The 12,606-nt window shown below is 45.0% G+C and overlaps 1 protein-coding gene across 1 annotated transcript in view; it reads left to right on the top strand.

The window, feature by feature from the left end:
• The window catches only part of XKR6 (XK related 6), a 188,910-nt gene that overhangs the window by 135,940 nt on the left and 40,364 nt on the right, over window positions 1-12,606 (top strand). The window lies entirely within an intron of this gene.

Genomic DNA, 12,606 nt, shown 5'->3' with positions numbered 1-12,606 from the left:
TGAGTTAGGTCGAATGTGAAGATAGACTTCTCAATTAATTTTCCCTGATGACAGGCTGATAGTTAACCAATAATATGCTGTGAATAATGGCTTTGCTGGGAACTATATACTGTCTGGAATATCCTGCTAGATAAGAAATACGTCTTATGGAATGGTTTGAGATGTAAAAACAAGGTGATACATAAAGGACAACAAATTAATGGATTACTTCATAGCCACTTACTTCCCACTCACGCTCCGAAAGTCAATGTAACCTCCTTAGCTGGGGCGAGTTAGAAAGGGAGCCTTCAACCTTTCAACCCCTCTTGCCCAAGGAGGTTGTGGATGCCCCATCCCTGGAGGCATTCAAGGCCAGGCTGGATGTGGCTCTGGGCAGCCCGGTCTGCTGGTTGGTGACCCTGCACATAGCAGAGGGTTGGAACTGGATGAGCATTGTGGTCCTTTTCAACCCAGGCCATTCTATGATTCTGTGATAATAGAAATGTTTGTCTAAGAAAATCTTTGCCTCATTGAGTCCTAGATAACAGGAGATGGGCTGAAGGGAAGGTCCAGCAGGGTCAGGCTCTGGGCTTGGACTTGTGCTGTGTGACAGTTCATAGGGCAAAAAAATACAACAGTAAAACTTTTACCTGTGGAGTTGGAGATGTTGGAGAGTTGGACTGCTGGAAATGGGAGTTATCTGTCCTACAGCCCCAGTTCCCTGTGTCAGTGAGAGGTGAGCAAAAAAGCAATTGCTTGAAGCCATGTGGGCAAGGAAGAAAGGACTTCAGTGGGTGTCTGCTCACTGAAAGAGCTTGGCAAAGAGGAGTTGGGTTATGTTCATTGAAAGCTTGCCTGGTTGAACCACAGTTTCCCTTTAAATGTTTGTTGACAAACCAAGGAGGCTCCAAACACACGAGCAGTTCGCTCAGGAGGCCGCTCATATGACCCAAGTGCTTTGCCAGACAGGGGCATATGGCTCTGTTCCTGCCTTCCCCTCCCTCTCACCAATGCCAGATGACAGATAGCAATTTGGTGCCCTGCTTGAAACGAGTCGCTGGTCCTCAGCCAGTTCCCAGAGGCATCAAAAAAGCCATCTCCACAGTTGGCAGTGGGCAAAGAAACGTCTTGCTCTGGCGTGCTGAAAGCAGGCCAGCCCAAGGCCCAAGGCTGTGAGTGGTGTGGGGAAAGCTTGCCCTATCATCAGCCGTATTGTACTGGCACGGGAAAGGATTGGGTCCAGGAGTCTTTGAAGACAAGAGCAGCTTTTTTTTTTCCAATGGAATTTTGGAGCAAGCCCAGCAAGAGACGTCATCCTTCTCCCTTCTCCTACCCCCATCTTCAGCTTCTCTGTCTGCTGCCTTGCCATAGCCCTTGCTCTGTTATTTTGGAGTACTGATAAAAAAACCTTCTGTTCCACATCACGTGCCACCATCACGCACAGGACATGGCACAGCCAATAGAGATGAGTCACCATTCACAGGACAGCACTGGCAGGCAGCCAGCGTTGCCGGTTTTAGGTTTTGTAGACTGTGGCAGTCACCAGGGAGGTAGGCATCCTCAGAGCACTACACAAGCATTAGCTCATGCTTCTCCTAGGAGCTGCAAGCTGGGAAACTGAGGCACAGAGTAAGAGGTTTGATTAGCCTGAGGTCTTTTGGGGATCTTTATGCTACAGGATTCTGGAGAGCAAGGTCATGCCAAACAGGTCCCAGGCTGGAAATTAAGGCCTTTTCAGGTAATTTTGTGCTGCAGACTTTCTTGGAGACATAGCTGCAAATTCCTGGTTAGAGCATAGGAGACTGCACACTGCAGTGCAATTGGCTGGTAAATTATACAGAAATTCAACCCTTTGTCTTCAGGTTGCTCTACTGTGCTCTCAGTAGAGATGGGATTCATCTCAGGCATCCAGGAAACCACGATAACTCTGGATGAACAGGGAGCAGATATCCACTGAGATGTGCAAAGGAAACCTAGGGAAGATGCAAGGCAAGCAGTAGGAAGGGACTTGTCTGTGTTTCCGTCCCTGACATAGATGGAGCAGTTCAGGTTGGCTTAGTTGACAGCTGGCTCAAAATTGCTGAGCACTAAAGGAAAGAACGTCTTTGTTTCAGAAGCTATCACTGTTTTTATACGACCAGCTCAGGGTGACAGTCCTGAATCTGGGAGTGCAACAGATTTACTGAATCAGTGGAAATCTCCTCCTGAAATGACTTTTGTCCTAAGTGGCATTTGAGTGACCTAATTGCTCGCTAACAGAGGCAGTCCAGCAGGCAGGACCACTTCTGAAACACCCAAAGGTGCAAACAAACATTTTCAATGAGGGAGCAGGTGCATGGTTTGACCTCAGTCTGTCTTTGGGGATGGTGACGTTCTTTATCCTGTTTGAGAAGCAGTCTCAAAATCCATCCTGTATATACATGAACTTCTGAGAATACAGAAAGTCCCAGGAGAGACAAACCAACCTGAGGATGACTGAACTGGTTGATGCTGGCATGCCACTGGATTCTGGCCTGCTACACGTTGCTCATGACATTTTCAGAGCGTGCAGAGCTTGGGAAGCACAGGAAGAAACAGATTCCTGCTGTCATTCTTTGGAATCCATTTCCTTGGTGCCTGCAACTACCTCACTGCAAGATGATACCAGCTGCACCACATCCGTTTTTGTCACTTTGTCACTCCCCCTCACAGAAACACTCTGCCAGACTCGCTTTCCCTATGCCAGCCCTGCTATTCAGCCCCAGGGCTGAGATCCTCCCTCTTTTCAGGAAATCAGTCCTTTCGCCTGCGATAACAGTGAGATAATTCCACCCTACACAATAGCAAATATCCATAAACCATAAGGTGAGCAAGGTGTGCGCTACTGACTCTTCTCAATGACTGAAGGTCTCTTCCTTTGGCTGTAAGTGTGAACCACAGTGGATTCCCTTCTTCCCCCTCACATGAGTCAAAAGCATTTCCAGGACTGAGATGAATCTGTTGCTCCAATGGCCTGCAAATCACTTGTGCTTAGGCCTAACCATGAACCAGAGGTGCTGTGCAGGATCCATGTTTTATACTGTCGCACTGCTTGGAAGTCTTGCCTTGCCATTGCCTCACCCCCCAGGAGCTGGCTGTGGGAGCTTTATTTATAGCAGGAAGTTCCTTTTCTAGAGGAAAAGAAGATCAGAGGATCTTGCTTCCCCAGCCTGGTGATGAATGTTAGGTTTCATCATGTTCCTAGCCCAAAACACATCAGAACATGAGCACAGCCACTAGATGTTGATCATCCACATGGTTCAGTGAGCAGCGCAGCCCCTGGCACATTTTTAGCCCACAGCAATTAGCACCAACCCCATCAATTCCCTGGCTTGTAGCAGACATTAGCATGGGCCAAGGACCATTCCCAGTGAGCAGTCTGGATTGGGCCACCCTGTTTCAGAGGCTGAGACAGAACCATGACCTGGATGTAGCAGTTAACAGAACTAGGCTTCGCTCAGTCACTGATCTCCAGGCACAGAGCCCCAGGTTTGAGATCTGTGCTAGCAAAAGAGATTCTTGAATTTACATTTGGAAGTGGACAGAAGCTTTCCTTCACAGAGCTGATGTGCTCCCCTGCTTTTCAGATTATTCCAGTCCCACCTGCAAGATTTCAGTGTCCTTTCAGTTTCTCCCAGGCAGATTTAAATTCTTCTCCATGACGGTGCTTCTCATCCAAATTAAAAAAGAGTATCAGGAGAAAAATGCTGTAGTAAATACCAAATGCACAGTGTTAAAATCCTAGAATACTGTATGTGTTTGTGGTAAGAGCTGTGTTGTTTCTTGCCAGCTATCCCTGTTCAGATCACAGAAATGGGTGGGAAATATTTTGTTTTAAATCAGACCATATGTTTTTTTCTCTAGCAAGGTTTTTCCCATCTCAGTGTGTTCTAGTAGTATTGTAAGGTGTGTTTCTATACCAGATGTTCCTATTAGTAGGGTTCAAATATTGTTATGTCTTAAAAAGCATCTCAGTAAAGGAAGTTTGTTTGGATCTGTGCAGAACGTAAATCAGAAGTGACTGCTGGAATCTGTGAAGATATTCAAATACTCAAGGATGTCAGCAAATCTTATTCTTTCAGTTAAAATAATCACCAAAAAGGTGGTTCTTTTTCCTCCTGTTGCTCCAGGAAAGACTAGTCTCAACATCAGAGAGAAAAAAACTAGATCTCATCAAGCAATGGCCACTCAACACTGAATATGTAACCAAGAGGCTACAGGAGCAGCTCTGTCATACTGGGGCATCTTCAGTCAGTACAGGCTGATTGTAGATCCATACTAACCTATCAAGCATCTGGTTGGCTCTTTACATTTGCTGTAAATGGAGCATAGATGGCTTTTCTCCTGTTTCAGGTGCCCATTAAGATCTGGAGGCCTTGGGGCCTCAGCGTTGCTTGGCTGGTGGACATACTGAGAAAAAGCAATGAAAGTCTGTAGAGATGACTTCTGCACTTCTCTACCGGCCTTGCTCCTTTCAGGTTGAGCCAGGTTTATGTTATAGACCCATTATAGACCCTACAGAGATGGATTTTAATATGCATGCATAGATGTAGATACGGTCCTTGCTGAGGTATTTCCAAGGCATTGTGATGGAACATTTTAACTGAAATCCCTTGAGGTCTCTTAAGACGCCCTGAATCCTCTTGTCTGTGGTTGTTTGGTTTGGGGATTCAGGTGTTTGTTGATTTGGTGGTTACTGTGTGTGTGTGATTGCACGTTTTTTTTTAGTGTTATCCTAAGATAGCAGTTAACACATTCAAATTAACAGGAATTTAACTGGAGTCTTCGTAATGACAGGGACGACTGCATGGAGGGTAAGAGAAAAGTGGCATTTCATACAGTCTTTGAGAAAAATAGACATGTGTACAAGTTCTTGTGCTCTGTTTACAAACTGACTTAACTGTGTGTAGGAAATCCTGTCTCCTGCTCACTGCAGAATTAGCCCAGGTAATTCGTACCTGCATAAACATAGACCAGGCTTAGACTGGGTATTTATTTATTCCTACAGGGGTGACATTAGAAGCAAGAGATGCATGTAGCTAATGGTTCTGAGAGTCTTTGTGAACCTTGAAGCAGACTTGCCCATATTCAGATTCAGCATGCCCTTCAAAGGGAGAATGCCCTTACAGTAAGATACTGGAGAGGTATTGGCATTTGGGTAGGATAGCCTGAGTATCCACTGCTAAGGGATGGGTTTCCAGGTTATGTGAGCCCCAACTTGAGGGATAACAGCAGCCATCCCTGTTGGAAACAACTCAAAGCTAGTGAGATCCTAATAGCAACATCAAAATGAGCTTATTGAAGTTCCTGGTTTATTGGCCAAACATCACAAAGGAAAGGCTTGTGTTGTGTTAACAGCCTGAAAATTGGATTCACTAAAGAGGGACTGTTTGCTTTTAGTTTGAGAGGCACAGTGAATTCTTTATATTTGTTTAACATTTAGATGGAACGTTCCACTTAACACTTAAATGGAAGATGCATTTCCAATTAAGTAGCTTCTTGCCATAAATAGTGTTATACTAAATAAAAATTCATCAAAAGAGACATCAAAGGACAGATTGGTCTTGTTGTATGTCCTCCTCTCTCCTTCGCTCCATGATTCCCTACATCTCTGTAGGTATCTTTGCTCATCAGCAGGGCGTTGGAGCATTGTTTCCCTGCTTGTCCTTCAGTGGTAGAGAATCTTAATGTTGCATCACCTGCATTTCCCCATGTTCTGTTGGTTCCGGCAACTTTTGCTCTGTGGAAGCCAGCAGCTGTGCTGCCCAACCTGGAGCGAGGAACAGGTTACCCCAATCCTCCTTTCTACTCTCCTCACCCTTCTGGAGCTCAGGGCTCTGCTCTGAGCTCTGGTGGGGATTTGGTAGATGCCAAACCACGGTTATCAGGGTGCTTTTCATGTCTCTTCCTTCTACTTGCTTTGTCATTTCAGTTTGATCATCCCCACTCCAGGCAGAGCCAATGGAACATCAGAGAGGCATTTCCAGTGGGCATCTCATCCCTTGCCTTAGACAGCTCTCCTAGGGTGAGATAAGCACTGAGGCGCATGATGCAAGGAAGATCTTCATTAAGAATGCTGTAAAACTGGGGAAGGCTTGCCAGTCCTTACATGAAAGGTGATTGATAGCCAACATTTCCAACAGGAGATTTGTCACTTCGCTGAGGGTATTCAAGGATATTCTGAAACAGAGAGCAGATTATCCCATTTCTGCTTGGCCTAGGGTGCTTGTGCCTCCTGCAGAAGGATCAGTGTCTGGCTTGCATCCATGAGAAGATACAAGACTGGATGGCCTCAGGGCCTGAGCCAGTTTGGCAGTTCCTGTGTTCACAGAGGATATGAATAGGAGGAGACATGATAGAGGCAGCTGAGATAACGAGAGCACAGATCAGACGAATGTGGCTGGTCACCTCTTCTGGCAGTACAGAAAAAAAGGGGCATTTGGGAGAGCTTAAAGGCAGCAGGATGAAAGGGGAGAAAAGCAAGCCCTTCCGAAACACAATCCACAGTGCACCTGTGGAGCTCTGTTACTCAAGTCAGTGTAAAGCCAAAGACTTGGGGGGAAGCTAAAAAGGATCCAACATTTCTGGGGTCGGCGAGGACATCTGCAGTCATCCTAATTATGTGGAAAGAGCAGGCTTTAGGAAGCGTTCACATTTCAGGCCATGAGCCAGCCTTTAACTGGTTGGGGTTGGAGGGCAGCTCTCTGTGTGTGCAAGCTATTCTGAGGTTGCATTAGTATGGCAACCTGCTCCCCATCTCCCTCTCTCAGTACAAGGCTGAGGAATGTGGATGTTTGTTTGGTCTAGTATGAAAGAGCTTCCTTGTGCTATCTTGATCATGGATGGTCCTGAATAGAAGTTCAAAGCAAGCTTCATTGTATCAGAAAGTCCCAGTGGGATTCAGTGGTAGAAGACCAGATGTTGTCCAGATCTACTTGAAGTTTGAATCTGGAACTGAGTTACTTGTCTTTATTCTCTACCTTTCCCAGTCTCCAGCATTTTTCTTATGGATTGGTGAATCTGTCTCATGGGAATTAGAACAGGTCTGTGAGCGTTCCTTGGAGGAAGGTCTCATAAGAAGTCCCTAGCAAGAGAGTAGACGCTGAGGATTTGAAACTCAACCCTTGCCCAAACTGCAGTGAAACCAAAATGTGTGTTGTGAGAACAGGGCAAAGGACAAGATATCAGAGCAGCCAGTGAAAAACTCAGTGATCAAGTCACATCTCTTCCTAATGTCAGGCTCTGGTTTTCCATCACTGGTCACTCCAGCTCTGAGTGGAGTACAGAGGTAAGCTGGCAACTCAGTGTCCAAAGGCAGAACCCAGTATAGAGTCAGAGTCAGATTGCCATGACAGATGGGCACCGGTCCCCATCCTAGGAAATGTTTCAGTAAATCCCTTTTACCCAAATGTCCTCTGGAGTTGAATGGATCCCTCAGCTCTTTTGGAATGGGATCCATTCCCCCTTGCTATGCAACTGAATTCGTCTTAGACAGCTTAACCTTCATTTTAAACTGTCCAAATGCTGTTGACACCATTTGTAGTCACTGGATGGAGGAAGACCCTCCAAAATGGTGGGTTCATTTATCTTCCCATGTCTGAGATGGGTGAAATGAGTCAACCTGATGGGAGATCTGGTTTTGAGCCAAAATCATCCTTTCCATTAAAAGCAGACAGAGGAATGGAGAAGTTTCTGCCACCGAAGTTACGTGCAGCTCATCTTTTGGACTTGGTTTCAACTCAGAGTTATTTTCAGAGTGTTCAAGGGCTATAGAAATAGGTGGCACACAGAGTGAGTATGCCATTCCTGGGTCAGACTCATGAATGATGTTAGTGTTCATCTACTGGAATGGACTGGGGACACAACGGGGAAATTGGTTAAGGAGGTGAACTGAAATACTGTGGAGAAAATGAATGGCAAAACAGTCTATGCAGCCCCTTATTAATTTCTTCAACGGTAAAGATTCATATTCTTCCATTTTGAAAGTGAAAAACAAAGGGGAAGAATGAAAGAAAGAAGACAAAAGTTATTCCTTCCTCTAAAAGGAAATTAAAAGAAGAAAGGTCAAGCATCAGACTCTACAGGAACAGGTGGAAATTAGATCTGGAGTCTGATTCTGATCCCTTTTGCCCTGATGCAAACAACTAACAATAATGGATTAAAAAGAAGGGGAGAAGAACTCTCAGGCAGCGTTGTTACACAAGCAGAATCTGGCTCCATCTCTTTAGGAACACACTTGCCCTCTGTGTGCATCAGAATGAAGGCTGTTCCTAGATTCATGCTGAGCTTCAGTAAGGAACGTGCCACCCAAAGGGGAAAACATAATAAGAGGGTTCACTGCACAGAGCATGAGCAGCCAGAGAATGATGAAGAGGACCTGAGTTGTAGCACGCTGTGTTAAGCAGGTGCTGCCTCCATGCAGAGCTTGATGGAAGGGTTCGTATCATGCTGAGCACTTGCTGTCCATCCCACCAGAAAGAAACGTTGGTATCTTCCTGGTTTTCTAAGAGGATCAGGAGAATTAATGTCAAAGAAGAAATAGAGAACCACTTAGGCATCATTTTCAGCTTTAAAGGGACAAGCACCACAGTAAGCAAGTAGGCAATATGCTGTACAAACTGCATTCAGATTTCCCACAGCAGATAACCTGCAGCAGAACATGATTTTAGTGGAAAACCTCTCTCTTCTGTAAAACAGAATCATAGAATCATAGAATCACCAAGGCTGGAAAAGATCTCCAAGTTCATCCACTCCAACCATCCACCTACCCCCAAGATTTCCCACTCAACCATGTCCCTCAGTACAACATGTAATAGTAGCAGTATGAGTAAGTGTAAAATGGATATACTGTTCCTTTTAAATATCATTTTTTTGTATGTGATTTGTCTACAGCAGTTATTAGACAAGCTGTAAGGCCACGTGCAATTGCATAGCATTAACAAACCAGATAGCCTGAGATGTCTTTCCATGCACTGCTTTTGTTCCTAAATATTGGAGGGCTTTAAGAACAGCAGTAGCTGTTTAAGAGGAGCCTTTTGTTTGAGTCTCACTTGTCAATGGGCATTTTTCAGAGAACTTCATTACATTTCTGAGGTGACCTTTTCTTTCTCTGGGCTATCAGCAGGAAACAGAGGAAACAGCCTAAAATTCAGCCTGCCCCCATGAGCTTCCATCAGGCTCCAGGACCCTTCTTTTAGAGGGGCCTTCTTTTTCTCCTCTCTTCCTACATCTTGCCCTTTAGACCATTCCTATCTTTGGAGCTTCAATAGTTCTTCAATAGTTTTACACCTTTATTCTGTTGTGACACCCAAAACTGTACACAGTACTCAAGGTGAGATGCAGTACTTAAATAATCTGTGATTATTTGAGAAGCCTTAAGTACCCTGCCTCAGTCCAGCTTCCAGCTCTAAAGTGTTACCTTCTGTATGCAAGCTTCTATCTTCTAGCTCCACTGGGAGGTCTTGAATAGCCTAGAGTATCTCAAATGGTATATGAATCATATCTCAAGTGGTTGCACTTAGCCCTCATTCTCCATTGAGTACAGTAAGAGGCATTCCTCAGCCACGGACACCTCAAGGTGGTCTCTACCAAGATGGTATCTCTACCAAGGTCTTGGTATTTCATCTGTCAAATGGGGACACTATAGAGCCTTACCTCACTGTGCTGAACGTAAGGTAGATGTCTCACTGTAGGGACTTTGGGGCACGTTACTGAAGGGATCTGGGGGACTAATTCTTGTGATGTGTCATTCAAGGCACATGGGCTTGACTCCTCAGTAGAGCTGACTATAGCCTGTGAGTCACCCACTGCTGCCTAGTGGGTGATAGCAGGAGTTCAGGGCTGTTGTACAGCCTGGTGCAGAGAGGTTTGAGATGACATCAGCCTATGTCACCCTGGTCTGTTATAGGCAGATGACACAGACCTCACAGGTCTGTGAGGCTTCCAGTCCCATGATAGGTGATGTCCTGCTGGCTTAAGAGGGCCCACATAGGCTCAGCAAAGCAGGGCAGGTATTTTCTACTCTCAAGACTAAGCACAGAGAGGGAGGAGTGGGAGTGGGTTTTTTGAAGTGACTTCAGTTTCAAACCAACCCCAGCCTGGATTTGATAGACAAACCTTGGAAGGGAGTTGAAACCCACTCATGCACCTCATGAAGGTGCGTCAGTCACCATGTGCAAAAATTAAAGTAAAAATAAGAAAATACTTCCCATGTGATCCAGCTTGCCAGAACTTTTTGTTAAGTGGAGACTTCTCTATAGCTGTTCAAAAATAAGGCCTGGGAGAAGTGAAATAGAAAGGAAAAGGTCATCCCTGAGTTTGCATCCCAGAATATCCTACTGTATGAAGAAGTCACAGGCTGGAATTAACAGGGAAAGATGGGAATGAGAAACTCATGGTCAAGATGGCAAAAATCAAAGCATGCTTTGTCATTTAGGCTTGGATAAAATAGCCAGGGAATGATTTCTGTGGCACCCCAGTACTGGAGAAACCTTCATATTTCTCCATGGTTCTGTTTGATGTCTGCCTACTGATTGCATCCCAGTGACACCCAGCTCAAAGGTGCATTCGGCACAGAGCTGTGAATTTTTTAAACAGTGGCAAGAGTCTGTCAAACTGTCTAGAGATACTTCATTCCCCTCCTCGGATCAGAGCACAAATGAGGATGCAACACATATTTTGGTAAGGGTAGGACTCATCCCGCCTGCCTGCCAGTGTTTACAAGTCCACACAGTTCCCTGTCAAGGATGGAGACAGACACTTTGGGAGCATGAGTCAACCCCCCCTGTCCCACACGTGGATCTTAGGACAGGGTGAATCACTTTCTGGGGGTGTCTGCCTCTTAAGGAGACGTTCAGATGACTGTCAGCAGGCCTGGTACCATGCAATGTGAGTGACTCAGCACCCATACTCACAGCCAGCTCTATGCAATTTACAGCAAAGGCTGTGATTAGTGTAGGTTTATGCACAGAAAACGTTACAGTGGGAAAAGCTTTTATGTGTATACTGGGTTTTTGTTTCTGATGCATTTTATTCCTCTCTCTCTACTAGAATAAATGAACTCAACTGAAACATTTTTAAGCCAGTGTGACACATCTGCCTCTTGTGGGCTGGCACTGCTTGAGTTTCATTATTCAGGTACACCTAATGCTGTACATGTTTCTAGTATTACAGCACTCACATAAGCCAACGCCTGACTTTTATTTCTATTAATCCTGGAAAGTTTTTAAACTGAATGGCTAGAAGAGATTGCAGCAACTGATACTTACACACAGTGTGGCAATTGCCTAAAATTTCTGTGACATTTCCCAGGCTTCCAGAACTGTTTATCATGTCCATCAAAAATATAATGCAGCTTAGAAAAATCATGCAGGCTGAAAATAAATCTGATCTACAACTATTTGGGGCTTAGTCTGTTCACTTTCAGAAGTTTCCATACTTCCCCAAGTCCTGTACACAAACCTTGCTGAGGCCACTTAGGAGTGATGTCTGAAAAACCACAGGTCTTTCTACTGTCCCTATGGGAGACTTTCAGTCAGAGAGAGAAGGGAGAAGGAAGGAGGATTTGAACGTATAGATGATGTTTCCAGAGGAATTTTTGGCAAAGCCTTGGTCAAACTATTGCTACCCAATTATTTGGCTTCAAGATCATGTATCTTAGTCCATCACCAGTTGCCTCACCTGCAGGGCTGTTGAAGTCCAGAGATCTGCAATAAATGCAAAGGAGTGATATGCCAGTGGCCTTAACTTGTTTTCAGGAATCTGTCTCTTAATTTTGATGACAATGATTTGCTCAGTGATTTGTTCAATTTACCGTTGTGATAATCAATGGTATTGTAATTTTAAAAGATTATCACACTCCTGGAGTGTGATGGAGCGCTATCTTATCCATTGAAGCAAATGAGTAAGTTTAAGTGTTGGCTGTAATGAGGAATAAGACCGAGACTCTTTGGAATATTGTGGGATGCAGGGGCACAAGCTGGTAGCTGAAGGTGACCCCAATGAAGGCAATGAACTCACTGGTGGGAGTAGTCCTGTAGGGTCCAAGAGCACTAGGCAGAGCTGAATGGTTCACTAGCTGTCCCAGATAGAGCAAGGAGATGAAGGAGATCCAAGGTTCTTCAAGTGGGCCTCACCAAGACAAAAAGGAAACAGACAGGGCTGGAGGCATGACTGTAGGGTTGGTCCCATGTCTGCTCTGGAGTTGGTGATGGAGGCGTGCTACCTTTAGTGCAGGTCTTCAGTCTGTCCTGGAAATAGGATTTCCAAGACTCCAGAATTGCTGGAGCAGTCAGGTTCTGTGTTTTGGGACCGTGCTGATGGCATCTGTATAATCATCTGCATGTGACTACCAGTGATAAAACTGATCAGCTGCCTATTTCTCCCATTGGTGGATGCAAACAGAGGTTCCTGATCAAGGCAGAATCACTTACAAGTTAACGTGAATGCAGCTGGTAGGAAAGTATTTTAGATTAAAAAGGATGTGAAAGATCATAGTTGTTCTGCTCTTCCAAGGATGTGCTCCAAGATGAATCTCTTTTTGCAGAAAGTAAACTTCATCCGTGGGCTGCAACCTTTAGATGGGTTCTGAGTTTCAGATTCTCAGATGTG

Source organism: Meleagris gallopavo, chromosome 2 (assembly GCF_905368555.1).
Source record: "Meleagris gallopavo chromosome 2, MGAL_WU_HG_1.1, whole genome shotgun sequence".
NCBI lineage: Eukaryota > Metazoa > Chordata > Aves > Galliformes > Phasianidae > Meleagris > Meleagris gallopavo.
Note: the sequence above shows the minus strand (reverse complement) of the source record. Positions and strands in the feature narration are given on the sequence as shown.